The following is an 8,340-nucleotide window of genomic DNA, read 5'->3' on the forward strand; positions in this document are numbered from 1 at the left end:
GATATACAACTCACACCTTTAAATTTAGACTCTTGAGCACACCGAAAGTTGTGTAAAGTAACACTTAAAATTAAGGTGGCCGTTTTACACAGGTTTCCCCTACAGTCGGCTATTTCACAATCATATGGTGCCGGTTATTTCGATATTGGAATGTAATTGAAGGCAGAATATCGGATCATATTATATCGGAAATAATTGTGGGTGTAGATTTCAGCGTCGGGTGTCAAAAATTTCCAATACTCCACGAACTAACGAGCCGCAAAAATATTTTTTCTGACCTTTAATTTTTATGTTTTAATTGGAATATTGAACAATACTCTTCTTATAGTTACTAAAGTTTTTCCAGATTAAAAATAATAGTAATAATATTACGTTGAAATTATCATCACCATCATAATGGACCAACAAGAAGTCCATTTCGGTGAACCGATTAACGTCTCCTTTATTAAATGTGTCAAGGGCTTTGGCAGTATTTTACTCTCGGTCAGCAGTAAAGATAAATCGGAAAAGTAATCCGTATTTATTCATTATTCCAGTTATGGTGGTATTTCTTAAATTTATGATCTGGCAGATTAAGGTCAGTAATTTTCAGTAATCTTATAGGGTAAACATTGGTAATTTCGTGATAATTTCATGAAAATTAATTTAAAATGCAAATGTGTAAATATATCCTTATTCCGATTTTTTCATCTAAAAGACGATAACTTGCTGTACAAATCTGGAGACATAAAAGATTGGATACGTTCTTGAATATGTGCCAAAAACCAATTTTACAACTTAAGGTGAAAGGTTGGTTATTTCGTGATAACCTTGGTAATTTCGTGCTTTGCATTGATAATTTCGTGAGAGGTAGAAGAATTGTGGAAAAATTCATTAAAGTCAAATGAAATTCTCATTTATTGTTACAAGACTTCAAACATAGTAATTCCGTCTAATATTCATAGCAAGAAAACATAGAAATACATATCAACACATAATAAGAATGAAATCAAAGTAAAAATTGAAATTGAAAAGGGATCTTCTTTGCCCTGAAATGGTGAACACTTTTATTACGGACTTTACTATAGCCTATATTACTAGGGTAACTCCAAAAGTAATGCATAACGTTTGTTTAAAAATTATATTTTTATCCTACAGCTTTGCTATTTTCACAGTATGTAGATGCATCCTTAAGGAACAAACTGTCACTTTTCCACATAATCCCTGTCCCTTTCAACTGCCTTACGTAACCTAGGAACGAGGACCTGTAGACCAGCACGGTAAAAGTCTGAACCAACTCGTCTGAGCCACTCTTTAGCAGCGTGCACAAGGGAGTCATCTTCTAACCTCGTTCCGCGAAGGGATCCTTCAGTTTACCAAAGAGATGGTAATCGCACGGTGCCAGTTCAGGACTGTAAGGCGGCTGTTTCAGTGCTGTCTATCCGAATTTTCTGATCTGGTCTGTGGTCTTGTGACTGACATATGGCTGTGCGTTGTCGTGCAATAGCAGAACATCCTGCTTCTCCCGATGTTGTCGAACACGACTCAGTCGAACTTGAAGTTTCTTGAGAGTTGCAACATACCTGTCAGAATTAATGGTGGTTCCGTGTGGCATGATGTCCACAAGCAAGAGTCCTTCTGAATCGAAAAACACAGTAGCCATAACGTTTCCTGCCGAAGGTGTACTTTTGAATTTCTATTTCTTTGGTGAATTTTGCATGACGCCACTCCATTGTCTGCCTCTGTCTCCGGTCCAAAATGGTGGAGCCATGTCCCATCTTCTGTTACAATTCTTGCAAGTAAGTCATCTAGCACTTATCATTGACACTTAGCACGATAACAAATCAAACAGAAGCTACACTGAACCCATTGCGTCTTCGTTTTCTTCTTTGTTATCACATCTTGTCTTCAGATTTCTAAAATTCCTATTGTAATACATTTTATACTATTTTAAAAATTGTAACACTAAATGCTCAACAAAATTTCGCCTCAAACAGCTAAGATTTCTATCAGTAAAGTTAAGCCTATATGGCGACTACAGATGTATCTAAAATTCCAAAAACATTTCCTAAAATTTCATGAAGATACAATAAATCTTTGTACCAAACATCATATGCTTACCTTTAGCAATAAGCCTGTAATGTAATTACAAACATCCACAAAATTTGTACGCCTGAGAAGTCGACGCAAATTTGCTCTCTCCAAACATAAAAGCTCACTGAAGCAACTACAATAGTCACACAAAGCTTAGCTGTATGTTTCTGGAAACTGGACAACATATGCAGTCCCTTGGCGAAAATTTGGATCTCGTAACACCATTGGTTAGTTCACAAAAGAGCAAAGAAAAAGTATCACGAAATAACCACTGCCATGAAATTACCAATGTTTACCCTATAAGTTGCTCTTAACCTTCATAAGTATTTTTCTTACAAATAGTTCAAATTTCGCTGTTGTATAATAGAAAATATTACAGGAAACATTAAGTTGGAATACTATGGTCCTTTTTACTTTAGAGGGGCTTTTCGGTAGGCCTACATAATTCGTAAAGCTTATTATGGGTCGATTAAGCCTAACTATAAACATTCGTAGAAAAATAGAGTTAATTAAAATTATACAAAATATAAATAGTATAAAGTCTTGGTAAATACTTTTTGTATGTAACTGCAAATGAAATAAAATCTATTATATTTCATATAAAACCATTTTTATCCTGAAAAGAATGCAAAAACAAATAAAATTGCATTAAAATTTGTATTAAAATGTTCTAAAAAATAACCCGCTGAAATTACCTATATATATATATATATATATATATATATATATATATATATATATATTATATATCTTACAGGATAGTCTCCATTAAATGTTAAACATTCCGTTTCTTCTAAAGACATTTCCGTATGATATTTCCTCATTTGTAGTACAGTAGAACCTCTATTATCCGTGGTAATGAAGGTTAACGGTTAATCGAAAAAATCGGATAATCCGTACCACAGAAAACTTTCATAAATTAAGTGTTGCATAATGCAGTTTTCGTGATTTCTCCGTAGTCATGTGTTGTAACACATTAGGTAGTGGACCATAAGTTTTAAGTAAAATAGCTCTGTTTGAAACAGTGGATGAAGAAAAAAGAATGCTGAAGCTGATCGGGAAGAGAAAAAGGAATTGGTTGGGTCACTGGCTGAGAAGAAACTGCCTACTGAAGGATTCACTGGAAGGAATGGTGAACGAGAGATGATTTCGGGGCAGAAGAAGATATCAAATAATAGACGGCATTAATATAAGTGGATCATATGCAGGGACTAAGAGGAAGGCAGAAAATAGGAAAGACTGGAGAATGCTGGGTTTGCAGTGACAGAAAATTATGAATGAATAAATGAATGAATGACGGGTTCCCAAGGGTCAAGGGAACTTCCTATCATGGATTTCTGTGGAAAGATAGGAAAAGTATAGGTCTCATGTTATAGATTTAAGTAATTTATACACTTTATCCTTGTTTTTTTATTAAATCTCGCACAATTGTTTTTTAGTAGGTTATTTTACGACGCTTTATCAACAGCTTAGGTTATTTAGCGTCTGAATGAGATGAAGGTGATAATGCCGGTGAAATGAGTCCGGGGTCCAGCACCGAAAGTTACCCAGCATTTGCTCATATTGGGTTGAGGGAAAACCCCGGAAAAAACCTCAACCAAGTAACTTGCCCCGACCGGGAATCGAACCCGGGCCACCTGGTTTCGCAGCAAGACGCGCTGACCGTTACTCCACAGGTGTGGACCGCACAATTCTAACTCTAATTTCGTATTCCGATGTGAGATGAACCACAGTTCCTCTTTTCCAAAACCAATCAATTATATGCACTTCTCTTCGCTACTTAGCACAATATTGTATTCTTTTGGCACTTCTGGAAGACGTTCTGCAGAGAAATTAAACAGGTCACTCGAACAGTAGATCATAATGTGTAAGGGCAGAGGCTTGTAATATCACTCGGACTAATGTATTGTGCAATACTCAATATTTTTTCTGCAACAAAAGAATGAGAGAATTACAGACGGATAATCCAACAATCGCTTAATAGGGTGACGGATAATCGGGGTTCTGTTGTACTTTTAAATCTGTTAAAATTAACTTGTCATCAGCAATTAGCAAACAATGATGTGTTAAGTGGAGTAGTTATTAGATCTCAAGAAATGCTGCTCAGATATTGTCGCTTACACTGAATAACAAAAAAAAAAAACACTTCCGGTGGATATCTTGGTATCCAACAAGCGTTCTAAGACAACTGGAACATGCTGATTCCGAATATGCAAACCATTTGACTCTATTACGCACCGTTCTTGAGATATACGACATCAACCATTATATGATGAAAGAGTGATGGAACGGAGAAAAATTCTCTCCGGCGCCGGGATTTGAACCCGGGTTTTCAGCTCTATGTGCTGATGCTTTATCCACTAAGCCACGCCGGATACAACCCCGACGCCGGTTAGAATCGTCTCAGATTAAGCTCCATCTCTTGGGTTCCCTCTAGTGGCCGCCCTCTCCACTACGTCATAGATGTCTATGAACGCAGGACCGAAGTCCATACATGTGTTGAGGTGCACTCGAATGAGTGACTGGTTGGCCGGGATCCGACGGTATGGGCGCCGTCTTAAATCACAAAGTGATTTATTACGCATATCATATATATTTTGATGTACCGAAGTACATATGATATTTCCATGCAGATATTCTGCGTCATCATATGATGAAAGAGTGATGGAACGGAGAAAAATTCTCTCCGGCGCCGGGATTTGAACCCGGTTTTTCAGCTCTAGGTGCTGATGCTTTATCCACTAAGCCACGCCGGATACAACCCCGACGCCGGTTAGAATCGTCTCAGATTAAGCTCCATCTCTTGGGTTCCCTCTAGTGGCCGCCCTCTCCACTACGTCATAGATGTCTATGAACGCAGGACCGAAGTCCATACATGTGTTGAGGTGCACTCGAATGAGTGACTGGTTGGCCGGGATCCGACGGTATGGGCGCCGTCTTAAATCACAAAGTGATTTATTACGCATATCATATTTATTTTGATGTACCGAAGTACATATGATATTTCCATGCAGATATTCTGCGTCATCATATGATGAAAGAGTGATGGAACGGAGAAAAATTCTCTCCGGCCAACCAGTCACTCATTCGAGTGCACCTCAACACATGTATGGACTTCGGTCCTTCGTTCATAGACATCTATGACGTAGTGGAGAGGGCGGCCACTAGAGGGAACCCAAGAGATGGAGCTTAATCTGAGACGATTCTAACCGGCGTCGGGGTTGTATCCGGCGTGGCTTAGTGGATAAAGCATCAGCACGTAGAGCTGAAAACCCGGGTTCAAATCCCGGCGCCGGAGAGAATTTTTCTCCGTTCCATCACTCTTTCATCATATGATGACGCAGAATATCTGCATGGAAATATCATATGTACTTCGGTACATCAAAATATATATCAACCATTATGTTTAACAACTCTCAGACAGGAATTTCAGTAGAGCATTTATTGCTACATGGAGTAATAATGAACATGGCTTTAGCTAAGAAAATGATGCAAATGTGCCACATGGCACATCATTATAATAGTAACATAGTTGAAGGTATAATACACGTGTAAAATACATATGTACATATATAGAATATACTTCCTTAATTTAAGGTGTGTTTTTTGTTTGAATTTCTTGGCTGTAGAATTTCATTTGTGCTGAGCATTTGTCATGTCGCGCTCATGCGTCCAGCAGTAGTCAGCCAACATCGCTGCACTCCCATCGACCCTGATAGCGTGACTCCATCACCGAGATGTCTCAATGAAAACGTTCATCATGTTCGTCGCTGACTGAACCTAAGTTCTCGAGGAAGAAATCAAGATTTGAGTCCAGGAGATGCATTTTGAGGGACGTGTTGCAAGCTAGCTGTCTGTATGCACTGATGCACCTCTGCACAACATTCACATAGTCGATTTATGATTTGCAAGGAAATTGGCTACGACTGACTTCAATGCCACCCTTGCATCTCTTTGAGTATCACCCAGTAAGTCTTGGAAGTGGCTGTCAGCAATGATCTTCCTTATTTGTGGACCTATGAACACACCTTCTTTCACTTTCTCGTAACTCAACTTTGGAAACTTGTTACACAGATATCCAAAAGCATCTGAGTCATTGTCTAGTGCCTTCATGAAAGTCTTCGTGAGCTCCAGCTTTATGTGAAGCCGAGGCATAATAACTTACTTCCTGTCTGCATTATATCTCTGACTGGCCAATTTTCCTTTATAAAGCGGTTCTTTCTATCTCTGCTGTCCCACTCGCAGATGAAGTGCAGTACTTGGTGTACGCTGTCTGCATTCCCATGAGAATTGTAATAACTTTTAAATCACCACAGATACGCCAATTGTACTTGCGATAGCGTATTTTTTTTAAGAAGTAGAGACATGGTTTCGTACGTCCCTTTCAGGTGCCTAGAATATGCAACCGGTACTGAAGCATTTCTGTTTCCGTTTGTAATAATATTGCCTTCAAACTTGTCTTATATGAGTCTATGAATAGTCGCCATGCTTCAATTCTGTTTTCCACCCCGAGACTTGACATAAGACCTTGAACATCCGTGGAGTAGCAAATAGTGTCACTCATTGCAAAGAACTTCACAAGTTCTTTGTGTCTGTGCCGAAACTGTGAATTCGTTGTGCAAGGAAATTAAAATTTTTAAGATGTACCGAGCAGTTCAACTTGACTTTTCGTTAGTGCCAGGTCCCGTATGAGATCGCATGATCCCGTATGAGTTAACATCATTCATCAAATGAATATCTTCTTCAGGTTGGTAGTAATCAGAGTTTGAGTCGTTGGCAGGAGATGAAAGAGGACATTCTTCTTGCATTTCTTCAGTAACTGTGTATTCTGCAGATGCTCTTGGTATTGGACAAGTGACGGGATGATATGGTATTGGTTTAGAAACTGAAGAAACATCAGGTTACTATACAGATGCACGAGTTTTGGAGAAGTGACGTTTGCCAAACAGAAATAACAGTCTGTGATGTGGTTGCTTCATTCACGCCATATCATAGGAACTCCAAATACCAGATGGCTGTTCTTCTTTTCTTTACTTAACCAACCGCAGAAGTTGCATGCACAGGTCGAACAGATGAACTGTGGTGCCTACGACTTACTATTATCCACCTTCGAATCAAAGTATAGTTCATATGATTTCTTCGCAAACGGCGTAAAAGTCTTCCAATGGGATTTGTCTATTACATAGCCGCATACGTAGCAAAACACTTCTGGTGAATTTCTACAACATCTGGATGCCGTAATATCCACCGTCCACTGTCATTGTCATTGAAAATAGGTAAAAAAAACAAATGAAAGTATATTAATGCAACATAACACAAACGACGACATTTTTCTGCATTACATTAAAAATAACGAAAAATGACAAAAAAATTCAACAGTGTTCCATTTAAAAATAAATTTTCGTCGATAATTTCAAAACCTGAGGTGATAGAGCAAAACGGTTTTCAGATTTGAAATCAGCATGAAAAACTACATTACAAACAGTAAACATCACTTCAGATATCTACCACTTGTTTATCTGTGTTATTAAGAGTATCATTAGGATTCAGGAAACGTATCGTCATACGTAAGACGTAACGAGTCTTTAGGTACATACTGTATTACATTTAAAACGAAATATTCACTACATTCAATGCACTGTGTCGCAATCTTGATTCTCTAATACATATTTATTTTAGTACATATTCATACAGATCAACAGATCGAGAGAATTTATTCAAGCTGTATATCTGATCGCAATTTAAATGGTCTCTTTATAATAACGTGCACACAGACATTAAAATATTGCATGCTGAAGTGTGGATTGGAAGGTCAATAAAAGCAAAGGCCATTTATTTTAAATTCGCAGCGCTCAATTCAATGCCAGCATGAAACAACTTTAGTTACTAACCAGCAACTATCCTATCATTTTCATTTTGGTTCAGCAACATGCAACAGAATTAATAAAAAGAAATAGGATTTCATTAAACTTATTTCACTGCATCAAGTTCCGGTATGAATCGTGATCGCTGAGCGATAAAATCGTTAGCGAGACTTTTTTCCAAGGGGAAGTAAAAATGAGAAACTCTATAATATATTTATGGCACGTAATAGTATATTAAGATACAAGGTTGGGGAATACTTTATACAAACGTGTATTGTACAACATTTTTTCCATGATCATATTTTTAAAACTGTAAATGCAATATATTTTGCATTGAAAATGTAGAGCAATATTATTCCAAAGCCTTCGCAAAACTACAGAGCGTTCGCCTACGGGTGGGGCC

The 8,340-nt window shown here is 37.8% G+C and overlaps 1 non-coding gene across 1 annotated transcript; it reads right to left on the reverse strand.

The window, feature by feature from the left end:
* Positions 1-4,376: 4,376 nt before the first annotated feature.
* Positions 4,377-4,448, reverse strand: TRNAY-AUA (transfer RNA tyrosine (anticodon AUA)). Its single transcript has one exon. It is a non-coding gene; the product is annotated as a tRNA-Tyr (tRNA).
* Between the last annotated feature and the right edge of the window lie 3,892 nt (positions 4,449-8,340).

This window comes from Periplaneta americana, chromosome 13 (assembly GCF_040183065.1).
Source record: "Periplaneta americana isolate PAMFEO1 chromosome 13, P.americana_PAMFEO1_priV1, whole genome shotgun sequence".
Taxonomy (NCBI): Eukaryota; Metazoa; Arthropoda; class Insecta; order Blattodea; family Blattidae; genus Periplaneta; species Periplaneta americana.